General features: G+C 42.7%; 1 pseudogene; it reads left to right on the top strand.

Annotated features, from left to right (window-relative positions):
- Window positions 1-13,454, top strand: part of LOC120980680 — a 164,497-nt pseudogene extending 151,043 nt beyond the window's left edge.
- Window positions 13,455-13,839: the final 385 nt, after the last annotated feature.

Raw genomic sequence — 13,839 nt, 5'->3', positions numbered from 1 at the left:
AAAAACTTTCCCCCCCCCACATCAAAACTGCTCGATGAAATCATATCAGAAGAGTACTTGCAACCGTCTCACCATATTTTTATTTTATTTTTTATGCTTAACACAAGATTTATTGAGAGCAAAAGAAAATCATAAATTACTGCTTAAACTGCTAAAAGTGGCAGGCAGAGTGGTACAGGAGAACTGCAGTATAAAGGAAGGCAATACCCTTAGAAGAGTAGTCATGAAATACAATCATCAATAATGTGCAAAACCAAAAAACTGTCATGTTAGCATTTAATAACTGACTAAAACCCAATCACAGCAGGTCTCAACTAGCACACGCAAGTAAATGTACAAAAACCAAGTAACATATAAAACCAGATTCAAAGGATAGATGGCAAGGCGGATTACTGTATACTGTACATAAAATGTATGGAGGTTAGACCATGCCGGACAATATAACCTCTGTGCCATGCTGTACAATAAACAGTATAACCCCTACACAGTGTAGAGGTATACTGTATATTGTGTGGCACAGTGTAGGCTATATGTGTATAACATAAACATACTCCACATGAAAACTTAGTTACTTGGCTTGGCCCTTGGCGATCTCGGAAGCCACTTCAACACTTTGGCCGGGGGCTCGGTGGAGCTGATGTTGTGTTTTATACTAATGAGAAAGATTTCATAATAAGGATTTGGAGAATGGGCAGAGGGATAGCAGAGCAGGGAGAGGCTGGTGCTGCTACTAGGGAGCTGATAACATGGGGGAGTAATAAAGCCCACCATAATGCCCCCCCAGTAGAAATAATTCTCCTTATAATGTGCAAAACATACCCCCTTGTAATGCCCCCAGTTGAGCTAATGTTCCCATAATGTGCCAATATAAAATACCCCTTCTCAGTGCCCCCGTAGATGACCCCATAGTGCTCCTCTCCCCCCTTTCCCATAGTACCCACCATAATGTGTCCCAGTATAAAATGCCCCTATACAGAGCCCCCCATATAACATACCCCTTCTTTTTAGCCTCAGTAGATGCCCCTATAGTGCCACCCAATAATGTGCCAGTAATAAGTGCCCCAATAGATGGCCCCCAATCATGTGCCAGTAATAAGAGCCCCCATAGATGCCCCCCAATCATGTGCCAGTAATAAGAGCCCCCCACCATCATGTGCCAGTAGCCAGAGTGCCCCCCTTATCATGTGCAAGTAGCCCCCTTATGTGCCAGTCACCCCCTATCATGTGCCAGTAGCCCCCTATCAAGTGCCAGTATCCCCCTTATGTGCCAGTAGCCTCCTATCATGTGCCAGTAGCCCCCCTTATGTGCCAGTAGCCCCCTTATGTGCCAGTAGCCCCCTTATGTGCCAGTAGCCTCCTATCATGTGCCAGTAGCCCCCCTTATGTGCCAGTAGCCCCCCTTATGTGCCAGTAGCTCCCCTTATGTGCCAGTAGCCCCCTTATGTGCCAGTAGCCCCACTTATGTGCCAGTAGCCTCCTATCATGTGCCAGTAGCCTCCTATCAAGTGCCAGTAGCCTCCTATCAAGTGCCAGTAGCCCCCCTTATGTGCCAGTAGTCCCCTTTATGTGCCAGTAGCCTCCTATCATGTGCCAGTAGCCCCCCTTATGTGCCAGTAGCCCCTCTTATGTGCCAGTAGCCCCCCTTATGTGCCAGTAGCCCCCCTTATGTGCCATAGGCCCCCTTCTGTGCCAGTAGCCCCCCTTCTGTGCCAGTTGCCTCTTATCATGTGCCAGTAGCCCCCAATGTGCCAGTATCAAGTGCCTCTCTCCTTCCCACCCCCCCATGTGCCAATATCATAGTGCCATCTCCCCCCCCAATGTGCCAGTATTATGTGCCTCTCTCCCCCCCCATATGTGCCAGTATCATAGTGCCATCTCCCCCCTCCCAATATGCCAGTATCAAGTGCCTCTCTCCTTCCCACCCCCACCCCCACCCCCATGTGTCAGTATCATAGTGCCACCCCCCCATGTGCCAGTATCATAGTGCCACCCCCCCATGTGCCAGTATCAAGTGCCTCTTTCCTTCCCCCATGTGCCAGTATCAGGTGCCAACCCCCCTCCCCCCATGTGCCAGTATAAAGTGCCTCCTGCTCCCCCCATGTGGCAGTAACAGTCGGGTATTAAAAAAATATATATATATATTTTATACTTACTTCCATGTCAGCGATGCGATGCAACCTCTTCCGTCCCTCGCTGTATGTCCATATATAGAGTCAGTGCTTGTGTATTTCTGAAAAGTTTCTGCAGAGACTCGAACCCACGACCTTCTGTATCAGAGGCAAAGCACCTAACCACACAGCTATAAGAGCTACATAGCCACGGACTGAAAAAATATGAGACTTCTACTGTAGACTCGTTTATAGCTTTGATAGCTAGTGTACATCCATACACATGACAGCTGCCCCAGCGCACACTCAGCTCTGCTATATCTCTATATATGATAGCTGCCCCAGCACACCAAGCTCTTATACATCTATACACATAACAGCTTCCCCAGCCCACCCAGCTCTGCTACATCTATACACATGACAGCTGCCCCTGCACACTTAGCTCTGCTATATCTCTATATATCTATCTACTGTATAGTAATACTTAGAGATATATAGATATAGCAGTGCTGAGTGTGCAGGGGCAGATGTCATGTGTATATATGTAGCAGAGCTGGGTGTGCTGGGGCAGATGTCATATATAGAGATAGTAGAACTGAGTGTGCTGGGGCAGCTGTCATGTGTATTAGATGTAGCATTGCTGGGTGTGCTGGGGCAGCTATCATATATAGAGATATAGCAGAGCTGAGTGTGCTGGGGCAGCTGTCATATAGAGATATAGCAGTGCTGGGTGTGTTGGGGCAGCTGTCATGTGTATAGATGTACACTGGCTATAACAGTCTACAGTAAAAGTCTCATTCTGTCAGTGGCTATGCAGCCTTTATAGCTGTGTGAGTAAGTGCTTTGGCTCCGATACAGAAAGTTGTCGGTTCAAATCCCAGCAGACACATCTCTCCCTCTCATGGGAAGTGTGCAAGTTGTGACACAGGCAGGGCGTCTATAAAGTAGTAAGGGTGCTGCTGTCCTGCATGTCGTTACAGTGTGTGGTGTTTGTGGCAGTCGCTACACCAGCCAAGGAGCCTCCTCGCTGCCGACACCCCTGGCGGCCGCCTGCCCAGTCCAAGAAATGGCCCTGGCTCTACTGTTCTTATTTCTGCTATGAGCTGTGAGCGTGGCCCAGTGTAATGGAGTACAGTGACTGCACCTAGCCCCGCTGCGAGTGCAATAGCAGTTTCCAGCCTCCACCCCTCCTCCCACCCCGCGTGATAGAGGTAAACTGTAACTGATACATCGCAGGCCGCGCTGTGCAGCAAAGAGGCTGGCTATGTATCAGTGTCAGCAATGTAAAAATTGCACCATTTGTTTTATAAGACGCACTGCCATTTTCTCCCCACTTTTGGGGGAAAATAGTGTGTCTTATTAAGTGAAAAATACGGTAATACTCTTAGGATACGTGGGTGTACGCCATCTGGTCCCGGCGATAAGATAATGGGCTGGTCCCCAAGTTGGTTTATTGATTGATTGATTGATTCCCTGGAGAGTAACCAGAAACAATATACAGTAAGTAAATTCAGTGCAGTTTCTATGGGCAAAGACAACGTGGAAAGTAACTAGAAATGTCCAGTAAAATGCACGAAGGAGACAGGGGTTCTAGTTGTCAGTACCAGTGGTCAAGAAAGATCAGGTCTGTGGTGCCGTAGAGGAGACATGAATGTACTGTAGGTGAATCAAGGATTACGTGACGGTAGTCAAGCAGAATTAGGTTTTAGTACAGTGAAAATCCCAAAGTATAGTCAAGATACACAGGTTATAGATCAGGTTTCTAGTTTACGTACTGTAGCACAAGCCAAACTAGGCTACGTTACAAGATATTCATTTTGTATATTTCATAAAAGCTGTGCTTAAACTATTGTCGTTGAGCATGATTGCTTTGAATCAAAACTAAATATCCTCTGCAAGTGGTTCTCATTGCTTTCATCTTTTTATTCTGCACAAACGATTGATTTGGATAACTACTTGTACCTTATGTGGCATTTTGTTCCGAGTATCTTCAAAGGTATTGTCTTTTTTCAGAGTTTCAGACAGTGAGAACCTCAATGGCTGTTTTTGGGAAAGGATGTCTAGCAGCAGCTTTTAACTGTGTGTTTCTATACACTGGTGAATTGTACCCAACTGTCATCAGGTGAGCATCCATGTGAGGTGGAGAAAGTGTGAAATCTATAGATCCCATCTGAATGTTCATTATTACCTATAATATTTTTTTGCAGGCAGTCTGGTATGGGGCTAGGCACCATGATGGCTCGTCTTGGAGGAATAGTTGCTCCATTGGTTCAGATGACGGCTGATTTTTATATTCATCTACCACTCATCATTTATAGCCTTTGTCCTATTCTTTCTGGCATTACTTCATGCTTTCTTCCTGAGACACTAGGTGTACCTCTGCCAGAGACCATACAAGAAGTAGAAAGGTTTGTACACTATTACTGTTTTATCTTATAAAGCATTTTCTTTTAGTTTCATACCAATCTTTATTACATAGCTTTATATATTTTGTTGTTTTAAATGAAGATGGGCCCTTATTGTATAACATACCGTATATAACATTTATCTTTTTAAACTTCTTTAAAATTCCTGAATTCCAAATTATGTCAATGTGTAGAAAAATGACATGTATCTCACAACCACATGCTATGCATTGATCTATTCCTTCTCAGCATAATTCATAAACATGTACACAAAGCACATTGTATACGTTTTAAGCAAAATCCATAGGCCTACTCACCTCTTCAAGGTGGCCTCTTTTGAATGGATGCCTACTCTTTTTTTTTTTTTTTTTTTTTTATAATATATTTTATTTTACAAATAGTGAAAATCTACAGTATTCCATTTTGGTATCACAAAACAATAATACAGTAGTACATAATCTCATCATATACTAAATTTCCCTCTTATTTTTTAACCCCCCCTTCCCTCCCTCCAACCCCCTTTTTTTCCGCGGAGCTACTGTCTTTACGCCTAGTATTATCATTTCAGGTTGCCCCATATCCGCATCCAAGCTGCCTTTTTTCCTGCTGTTTGGGCGAGGATGTATTCATATTGCTTAACCCTGTTCATCCGTTCCATCCACTCCTGAAAATTAGGGTATTCCGAAGTGCCCCAATATTTAACAATTAATATTTTGGCCAGTGCAATACCCCGAAGCCAGAGTATCTGCTCAGTTTTATTTTTATCTATCTCCGGGAAAACGCCCAGGATAACATAATTAATGCAAGCTTCGTATTTCATGGGGGAACTGTCCCGCAATTTCCAGAATATTTTAGTCCAATACTCTTTTATCCCTGGGCATTCCCACAGTAGATGTATATAGTCTCCTCTATCTTTACTGCATTTATAACAGTTCTGTTTCCTATCGTTGTAAATAGTATGCAAAAAGGCTGGTGTATAATAGAGACGGAGTATAATTTTCAAAAGAATCCATGCATGGGCAGGGGAGACCGTTGATCTTTTAATATTTCTGTACACAGCGTTCCACGGGATAGGTTCCCCATTCTGCAGGTCCTTTTCCCATTTAGCCTCACTTCTAAATGTGATTGTTTTAGTGTATTCATATTTTAACTTTGCATAGATGTGTGATATGGAAGTATTAAGAGTCATATCTTGACAAAAATCTAAAAAGGTGTTCCTTACAATATTTAAATAATTCTTATTCTCTGTGTAGTAAATAGCGTGTCGTAATTGTTCATATCTAAATTTATCAATAAATCCTAATGTAATATCTGGTAGGATTTCATTTAAAGACTTAAGCTGTCCTTTATGAAAAACTTGTGCAATAAGGCATATACCATATTTTTCCAAATATTCAGCGTCACCCAATAACATAACTTGTGGTAAATGTGCATTCCCCCACAGTGGGGTGTACTGAACTGCCTGGGTTACTCCAACCATATATCTAATTTGTTGCCAAATATACCCGAGCATCCTACTGAACGGGTTCATTATTATTTTCTTCTCCATGATGCCAGTTTCGAGAATGTGAAAGAGATCCTCCCAGGGTCTACAGTGCTCCCCATAAATAAGCCGAATGCATTTATTCTTTCGATTCCTCACACACCATCTCATTTGGGCAGCTATATAGTATCCCTTTAGAAAAGGGACGGAGAGTCCGCCCTCTTCTTTATACAGATATTGTATCTTAATTCTGACTCGTTTGCGCCTCCATATTAGTTCATTGAAGAGGCACTCTAGCTTATTAAAAAATTTGTCTTCTATCGTTATTGGGCTAGCATTAAATACATATAGTAACACTGGAAGCAAATATAGTAACACTGGAAGCAACGTCATTTTTATAAGTGCTATGCGATTAATTTGTGACAGGGGAAATTTAAGCCATGTTCTAATTTTTTCCTTAACTCTATCTATTATTGGAAGTATGTTCAATTTCGTATAATGTTCCAATTTGGTCCCTATCTGGATACCCAGATATGATAAAGAATCTGCTGTGGTCAGTATACTAACTCGGAGATTATTCCCGGGCGGAACCGGACGTTTTAGTGGGAGGAATTTTGATTTCTCCCAGTTTATCTCATATCCAGATAGGCACCCAAATTCATCCAGACTATCCATAACCGTGGGCAAGTTCATATATCCTCTCCCCAGGAATAGTAACATGTCGTCCGCATAGAGACTAATTTTGTCATCCTCTCCCTCGCACCCAAAACCCGATATTTCCCCATCTGCTCGAATCTTACACGCCATTGGCGCCAGGAACAGTGAGAAGAGCAAGGGGGAAAGGGGACAACCCTGGCATGTTCCGCGTGTCAAGGGGAAAGGGGCAGAGTATACGCCATTGATTCGGACCCTAGATACTGGATTTTGATACAAAATACGAACCCATTTGGAGAAGTATTCACCTATTTTGACCCGAGACATTACTCTCCAAAGGAAGGACCACTCCACCCTGTCGAAGGCCTTAGCGGCATCTAAGGACAGGATGGAGCAGTCCTCCCCATCCCCCATCTGAACATTCAGAAAGGCCCTCCTTACATTGTCCTGTATATTCCTTTTCGGAATAAACCCAGTTTGGTCCGCGTGGACGACTTTGTGGATAACTGTTTTTAATCTGTTCTCTAGCAGTTTGGCCAAGATTTTACAATCTGTGTTCAACAGAGAGATGGGGCGATAAGATGTGATGACAGCGGATCTTTCCCTTTTTTAGGAATTAATGTAATGGTTGCTTCCATCCATGAGGGGGGAAGGGAACCCATTATCCAAGATTGATTTAATATCTCCAACATTTGAGGAAAAATCATTCCCCCATGTTTTCGGTATATTTCAAATGGAAAGCCGTCCATCCCAGGGGAGGTATTGCCCTTAATGGATTGCAACGTGGTTTGTAACTCAATCAGTTGAATAGGTCTGTTCAACCAATCGATATCTTGTTGATAAAATTCAGGGATCTTGATGTTATCTAGATATTGATCTATTTTTCCTCCCTGATTTTGGGGCCCAGCTTCATATAGCATCGAAAAATATGGGGTGAACTCCCTTAGAATATCATCGGGGTCTCGTAGAATAATTCCCGCCTCAGTCCTAATTCCGGTTATATTATTACTCCCCATTTGATTTTCTACTATCATAGATACCAGTCTACTTGGTTTCCCGGACTCGCTAAAAGTTCTCAACCCCGAGCAGAACATTTTATTCTGCGCTTTTTTATATAGATATTGTTTATATTCATCTTGTACTTTTTTTAATTGATGTTGTTTTTCTGGGGTATTAACATGGGTGATCTCTTTCATTGCCTGGCCGAGCAGGCCTTCTATTTCTTTTTGCGTTTCTGCAAAGGCATTTTTCTGTTTTCTAATTTGATATGAATATGTACCTCGAAGGAATGCCTTAAGCGAGTCCCAGACCATATGGATATGGGTTGAGTTAACGTTATCGCTCCAAAAGAGCTTTATTTCTTCATTAATCTTGTCCAGGTCCTTTATTAATGTCATCCAATGAGGATTGAGTTTAAAAATTTTATTTTGATTTATTTTGTTCTGGTTCTGCAGTATTACCATGACGGGGCTATGATCAGAGACGCCATGACGTTCATAGTTCATTTTTTTAACCTTATTAATGAGCCCGGGGCTGGCGAGGGCCAGATCAACTCGCGACATGGACCTATATGTATTACTAAAACATTAAAATGCTAGCTTATCTCCATAAAGAGACCGCCATATATCGACCAATGCCATTTCTTTACACATTCTGAAAAGTAAGGTACTTGAACCAGAACTCAATTCATAATTAGTTATGGTAGAGGTCCTATCCTTTCTAATGTCCATGACCGAGTTGAAGTCGCCCATCACCAGCACCGGGCACTCCTCTCGTGCCGAGATATAATTCATCAGTCTACATAATACCGTTGTCGTAAAGGGAGGTGGAATATATATAAATGCAATAATTCTCCTTTGCCCCTGCCAATAACAGTGAAGAAAAATATACCGGCCCTCTTGGTCGATTAGCTGTTCTATTGGATCATAATCTACCTGTCTGTGCACATAAACACTGATTCCACGAGAGTATGTGGAATAACAAGAATGATATTCATGGGAGGCCCATCTCCTGGATCCCTACTCTAATTTGGTGTAGCACCACATGGTGACTACGATGACCGCAGCATAGCACCTGCAGGGAGCTATACCCATCAACCCAACGACACCCCTGCTTATCAGGTTAAGGGCCCTTGCACACGACTGTATGCCCTCCGAGACATACGGTCTGTTAGCGGGCCATATGTCCAGGCCTGATGTGCACAGTATTACAGTAACCTATGATGCTGTGTGCTCCTGTGCACACGATCAATGCCACTTCGGGACATATGGCCCACTCACGGACCGTATGTCTAAGAGGGCATATGGTCGTGTGCAAGGGCCCTAAGACCTCTTGGCACTGGATCCCACCAACCCACAGGCACATCACCTCAGCAGCAACAGCCACATTCAGCACCGCCTCATGTGAACAATTCTTAAAAACTAACCTGTCCATATGGTCTCAGAAACAAGCACTATTCTAAAGAAACCTTTAAATAGCTAACATGCAAGTAGGTTAGGCCTTAGGCAGAATCTTTTGGCCCTGAGTGGTATGCATGGCTCTTCACTTAGGATGGTGAAAGGATGGGGTACAGTTGTAATTTAAGCAAGACAAACTTCTCAGTTCAGGTAACAAAATTGGTGATTACAGAGTCTCGATGAGGGCATAGGCTTACTTAGAGGCAACAGACTTTAAGTGGCAACAGGTGGCAAATATAACTCAATGCCGAAGTAACAATTCATTCTTCCTCTGCATTGCGCCCAACTTTTGGGCAATGATGCTTTGGCTCTGTTCACCTCAGAGTGGCAGCAATAAAGATGGTTGTATCTGGAGTTATCACCACCGCTTCCATACAGGGAGCAGTACCACTGCATAGTCCCAATCATTCACTGTATGCTCTATTTCTCAACATGCAGTATTTCACACAGTCTTTTATACAGGGTTGCTTATAGGCAGCAGGCTAGCTGGTCTTGGTCAGAGGCCTGACTATTATATAGGACTTTGTTGCTCTCAGCATGCCTACTAGGATTCAAGGAAAAAAAGAAAAAGAACTAGTGGAGCGCCAGGGTATGGAAAGGAGGAAGGCAGAAGATGATAGCCCCCAGAGATATATAGTCTCCCTAAGTGGTGTAAAGGCAAAGAGCCCCCAAAGTCCAATGTGAGGAACCAGGGAAAAAAGAAAAAGGAAGGATCACAATAAAAAGTGATCGGCAGTTGCACAAAATGCCCGACTGATCACGGGTAATGGATGAAGAGAGGGGCTCTTAATAAAAACATCAGATAAAATAGATATATTATTATTATTATTATTATTAAAAGCAATTACATCAGACTGATGAGGTATATATGAGAATAGAACCCAGTAGGGTGTATATACACACTCTGTGTGTTACTCACTTCACCAGGTGGCGCAAGATAAACTCAAGACACTTGACGCCAAACCCTCCCTCGCCGAGGTCACCTGTAGAGTATTGGTCCCCTTGGTGTCCTTCAGATGGATGACCCGGTGGACTCTCAGTAGGATACAAGGTTGTTTATCTCAAAAAAGCTTGACTCGTTTGGGGGTATTCAAAACCCCTTCATCAGGAGCACAACATATCACATACCACATGGACGCTTAGAAGAATATATAGTGTCCATCTACAATTTTTTTTAATAAAAAACAGCAGTAGTTACACGTGATGGAGTACTCACCTCTGGTCCCATGACCCCAGAACCGGAAGTGCTCTCCAATCGTGGAGCATATATTTAATCTAATCAATTCATAATATTAGAAATATGTAAACCACTAGTACAGGACCAATAATTAATCATACCTGGTGAAATGAGTAACACACAGAGTCTGTATATACACCCTACTGGGTTCTATTCTCATATATACCTTATCAGTCTGATGTAATTGCTTTTAATAATAATAATATATTTATTTTATCTGCTGTTTTTATTAGGAGCCCCTCTCTTTATCCATTACCCGTGATCAGTCGGGCATTTTGTGCAACTGCCGATCACTTTTTATTGTGGTCCTTCTTTTATCCTTTTTCCCTGGTTTCTCACATTGGACTTTGGGGGCTCTTTGCCTTTACACCACTTAGGGAGACTATATATCTCTGGGGGCTATCATCTTCTGCCTTCCTCCTTTTCATACCCTGGCGCTCCACTAGTTCTTATTCATTTTTTTCCTTGAATCCTTGTCCACTGCGGCCTGCGGGTCAGTCCGCTGTATGAGTGTGAGCAGCCTACTCATCCATGTCTCTTTTCTTGTTCATCCTTTTGGCATCCTTTGGCGCCCCTCTTACCCAATATCCCATTCCTTATTCCATTTCCATCTCCCTTCCTATTCCATCCGTTCCCCTTGTCCCTGTTTTCCTCATCCCCATTTACGCTCCCTTTTTCTTTTCTCTTTTAGCATACATACATTTCTTTTCTACCCTCTGCTCTGGCCTCAACTCCACCATAGTGTGTATTTATGCCCAGAAATGATGCATTAATGGCTAGTGTTACCTCCAGTGCTAGCTAGCTGCACCCAGGACTCTACAGCATTTCTCATCTCACACTCAGTTTCAGGGACTACTGTGTCTCTGCTCCTGAGGCTTGTCTGCATGTCTGTTTAGCCTCTCCCAGTCATTATGAGTCCTCAATACAGCTTGAGGTCCTGAATAATAAAGTAATATGGCCAAAAAGTCCTTGTAAATCCACACAAATTATTATCCAACCGCAATATTACAGTTGATTACTAGGTGTTGTTAACATCATACACATTTAAACTGCAATACATATGGCAGTGTAGTATATGCAAAGTGCATTTTCAATGCCCCCAGTGCGGCTCACCTGCAATGTCCATTGCATCCTGTCTGAGGTATATAACCATTGCAGTCTTCAGCCATACATTAGTCCAACACATCAACTAGGTGGAGTGATCAGTGCAACATGATCAAATCATAACCTACGGCAACAGTGCTAAATTAAAAAGATACACATTTCTTGTCGGTGGTAGTGTACGTCATTTCAACCCTCACAAACAAGTCATCCTTCCCATATGAATAAGGGCCTATTTACACGACCATATTTTTCTTACCACATCAATTCCATATTTTTGTGTATTGGATGCGAACCCAATAACACTAAGTGGCTGGGCACTGATTTCATGCCGAATGTGTTCTATATTCTATACTTGTGAAGTAGGAGGCTCGGTCTTGAGCAAAGAGGTCTGCGATGGGGGCCTAAACTTTAGGACTGAGGAGGGAGTGGAAAGTCTCAAAGAGTTTTTTGGGGTTGTTGGACAGTGAGGGTATTAGTGTGGTGAAATAAGTCTGTTTAGCGAGGTGGAAGGCAGAGTTATAGGTCCGTAGCATGAATTTGTAATGGAGGAAATTCTCTGGTGTGTAAGTTTTCCTCCATAGGCGTTCAGCACTCCTGGAGCAACTCTGGAGGAAGCAAATTTGCAATGTAAGCCAGGGCTACTTTGGTCTGTGTTTGGAGTTTCTGATGGTGGGGGATGCTACTTTGTCCAGGGTGCTTCTGAGGGTGTCATTGTAGTGATTTACGACCAGATCATGGCAGAAGAGGGAAGACATTGGGGACAGTGAGGCGTGTAGAGTGTAAGTGTATGAGGGTCAATGGCCTGTAGATTTCTGTGCATGTAATAGGTAGGGGTGTGCTGAGATGGGTGCAGATTTGTGAGAGTGAAGGAGAGGATGTTGTAGTCAGAAAGCGGAAGAGGTGAGTTATTAAAGTTGGAGATTGAGCAGAGCCGGAAGAAAACCAAGTCAAGTGTGTTACTGTCTTTGTGTGTCTGAGAGTTAGAAACTTGAGAAAGGCAAAGAGAGGAGGTTAGAGAGAGAAGCTGGGAGGAAAACGGGGAGATGGGGCAGGAAGTGTGACCGCAAGGCAGCAAAGTAACCCAGGAACTGGGTGGGTGAGCCAGGGGGATGGTATACTACTGCTACTCCGAGGGAGAGGGGATGGAAGAGCCTGAGGGTGTGAACCTCAAAAGAAGGGAATTAGAGTGATGAAACTGGGGGAATGACCTGGAAAGTGCTTTGTGGGGACAGGAGTATGCCGACTCCACCATTTCCTATTGTTACCCATATTTGCGGACAAGAATAATAATTTCTATTTATGGAGGAGGATGTTTTGTTCTGTAAAATGCGGAAGGCACATGGCTGGCATCCGTTTTTCTCCGATCCGCAATTTCTTTTCAACAAAAACAGATACAGTCGTGTGAATGAACCCTCACTCACTGATGTTGCTTTCTGTTTGCAGTGTGTGTTTTGCTAAGCAAATCGCTCAGTGACAGACCCTTTCTATTAAACAACTGATCATTTGGAGTTCAGGAATTAATATACACAAGTGTGTACAGTGTATATATATATATATATATATCGGGAAAATCCTGTATTTACTTAGATTTTTGGCCTTGCTGTCACATGTTGTGACATTTTTCTGTTTTCACAGTTAAGATTAATGAAGAACCACAAAAAGGGATAGAATCTTTACTAGAACATAAAATATTAATAAATAATTAATAAAACTGAATTTTAGTTATTATTAATATAACTGAAGATATTGCAGTGTTATTTGCAGCACAAACCCTTTGTATTACACAATTTTCGTGTCATATTGTGTAACAGTATTGTGACAGTTTTCTGTGCCTTGCTCTGGTGACTGTATGCTGATATTTGATTTCTTTACAGCCCTACATATAGGAAGAAGGTTTCAAAGTACAAGGAAGAGATATCTTTAAAAGATGGAATTTAATCTGAAGAAAACAAAAGTCTTCATGTTATTGCATTTTCCATCAATTACCCAACTTCGAAAAAGAATATAGAAGAAACTGGGAACTTAACTCAGAGTCCTGATCTCATTACTTATGTGTAGAGATGAGCGAATTTCATATTTTGAAATTCGTTCACGCTTCGTTTGTTGGTAAAAGCAGAACTGAGATATAGATTCTGTTACCACGGACCATAACGCAATTCTATGACAGAATGCATAACGGAATGCCTTTAGAGGCATTCCGTTATTCATTCCGTCATAATAGAAGTCTATGGCCTGCATAACGGATCCGTCCCGTTTCCGTTATGCAGGAGAGGACTCCCATGGTGATGGAATCCATTACACAATTCTGTTTTTGCCACCAAATGAACATGAAATTCGCTCATCTCTACTTATGTGCTACAGTTAAAGGGGTTGTGTCACTTCAGCAAATAGC

The sequence above is a fragment of the Bufo bufo genome, chromosome 10 (assembly GCF_905171765.1).
Source record: "Bufo bufo chromosome 10, aBufBuf1.1, whole genome shotgun sequence".
Classification (NCBI taxonomy): Eukaryota; Metazoa; Chordata; class Amphibia; order Anura; family Bufonidae; genus Bufo; species Bufo bufo.
The sequence above is the reverse complement of the archived record's forward strand: the minus strand, read 5'-3'. Positions and strand labels throughout refer to the sequence as shown.